This window comes from Carlito syrichta, unplaced genomic scaffold (genome assembly GCF_000164805.1).
Source record: "Carlito syrichta isolate Samal-C Ts95f unplaced genomic scaffold, Tarsius_syrichta-2.0.1 Scaffold301558, whole genome shotgun sequence".
Classification (NCBI taxonomy): Eukaryota; Metazoa; Chordata; class Mammalia; order Primates; family Tarsiidae; genus Carlito; species Carlito syrichta.
In genome coordinates, this window is record NW_007245654.1 from 37,825 (window position 1) to 40,066 (window position 2,242).

General features: G+C 66.2%; 1 protein-coding gene across 2 annotated transcripts in view; it reads left to right on the forward strand.

The window, feature by feature from the left end:
• The first annotated feature begins 300 nt into the window (after nt 1–300).
• The window catches only part of CHRM2 (cholinergic receptor muscarinic 2), a 163,156-nt gene continuing 161,214 nt past the window's right edge, over nt 301–2,242 (forward strand). Inside the window, exon 1 of one of the 2 annotated variants that reach the window (XM_008054863.1) lies at nt 301–478. The gene's annotated coding sequence lies outside the window, so the exon portion shown is untranslated. The remainder of the gene's footprint in view (nt 479–2,242) is intronic. The other variant, XM_008054861.1, reaches the window with a different exon arrangement.

Here is a 2,242-nt window from a genome sequence, read left to right on the forward strand (position 1 = left end):
CCAGCCCAGCTGGCTGGGGCGTCCAGGTCTCGGTTCTATTTTGGTCTCCAGACTCGTCGTGCAAGCCAGGTTTGAAAGTCTTGTTTGCTTATAGTTCAGTGGCGGGGTGTGGAGGGAGGGGCAGCGTCTATTTAACTCCTGCCTAAACCGCGAACAGGTCCCAGACTGGCGGAGTGGCTGGGGCGCGTGTGGGGCGCGCGACTCCGCCGAGCGCGCGAGCCCCGCCGCTCTCGCCAGAGCCTCGGGTCGACTCTCTCTCCGCCTCCCCCGCCCCGCCCGCCAGTGTCGCGGCACCAACTCATCTTTTCCTTTTCTTTTGCACGATCAAGGGAGAAAGCAAGCCCGCGGCTGGTTTCGGACTCCAAGCGGCGCGCAGTTCGCGCCGGGCGGGTCGGCCCTGAGCCCACGAAGGGCTCCTCGCTCCTGCCAGTCTCCACCAAACCACCGCCAAGGGGCAACTGGAGCTAAGCAGCGACAGGTAAGGGGACCGCGCTGCCGGGCCTCCGCCCGCCGGCCCCCGGGGCTCTGGCACCCGGGGTCTGTCCCAGTCCCCGAAACCAGACGCGGAGGGGTCGAGGATGGGGGAACTGGAGGGAGTCCCCACCCCACACGTGAAATTCTCAACCGGAAACTTTGACTCCCGGAGCTCGGAGGGCGCAGGGCAACGATGGCGGGTCTGGAAAGAAGGGGGCGGGTGTGCGAGTCTGCTGGACGCGGAGTCCAGCGGAATGTGGCGGAGGCTGCCGGGGCCGTGCTGTCCCGCATCGCGGTGTCTTCCAGCCTCCTTCTCCACTGTCACCTGCCCCCTCCCGCCGCCCACCCCAGATGCGGTAGCGGAAAAGACCGGGAGAGCGGTGCAGCGCACGCCTCTCCGCTCCTTCCTACCGGGGGTCAGACCGCGTCCTCAGGGCGCGGAGAGTAGAGGCCCGACTCGCCCCGGCTCCGCCTTCGGAGCAGACCTCGGGCGCTAGGGAGAGGTCCGGCGTTGAGGTCCTGGACTGCGACCGAGGGACCTAAGAGAATAGGAACCGGGAGAAGGTCCCAGGGCAGAGGAGAGGTTGGCAAAGCCTGTTTCAGCCCTGCGCAGGACGTCTGTCTGCCGCGGCTGACGGGGTCCCAGACCGGCGCCCATGAGGTTCCAGGCTATGCCTGGGCTTCGCCACCCAACTCACAGTGGGTCCCGAGCCACCCCGGCGGGCCTCAAAGTAGGGACCGCTGCACTCCTGATGTCCGGGCACCTGCGGAACTGGACAATCGTCTTTCACTTGTAGCTTTGAGAACGCGCGAGGTGGGGTCCCAGCCGGGTGCCAGATAGGACGCGCAGAGATTCCACCTGTGCGCTCTACCAGGCGCCGGTGCTGCCCCCCGCGGGGCGAGTAAGAGACCCGCCCGGAAAAATAAAAATTCACCCGCCGATACACCCCGCCCCAACCAACACACACCCTGGTATTGACCCAGAGGGAGCACGCCCTCTGCCTCCGCCTGCCTCCGCCACCGCGTCCCTTTCTCCATCTTCCCGCCCGCTGCAGCCCTCCTGGCTGCTGAGCCACGGAACTGTCCAAGAGAGGGTCCCCCAGTCCCAGGCCCTGGCGGCGACGCCGAGGCTCTCTTGTGCGAATGCAAATATCCGCGGGAGAGCGGAGAAATGGGGTGAATTCGTCGGGCAGGCGGAGCTGTCAGCGGCACCGCACCCAGGCCGCCCTCCCGCGTCCCCAGGACAGTCTACGCTGCAGCTTGTCCTGCCTGCGGTCGCCCAGGCTCCGAGTCTGCCCAGCAGGAGCGCGGCGCCTCCCTGTCCTCAAGCTCCAGATCTCCACTCTGACTTTCTAGGTCCCTTTCTTCTTTTCCTTTTTGTATTCTTCTCATCTTTTCTTGGCGCTGGGTGGCAGTGGGTATGTGGTAGCTGTGAGATTTGTCCGTCCCCTAGTACACGCCGCCGGCGACACAAACACTCCTCCCTGCGCTCTGCCCCATACCCGCCAGCACTCCGACCCGAGGTCCACTCTCGACAGCCCCGGGCGCCCGCGGCCACAGCCACCGCCATGGCCATGGCCATGGCCACCGCCAGCGACAGCGCCGCCGCCACCGCCGCGGCCTCGCCCCTGCGCAGGGGAAAGTAGTGCCAGCCTAGACTCCAGGGAGAGACCCTGGGTGACCTAAAAGGCCCAAGGAAAACCGGAATTTGGGTTGGGGGAGGAGGCGGCTTGGGTGCCTTCCACCACCCCTGGCTGTGGGGAGTTCA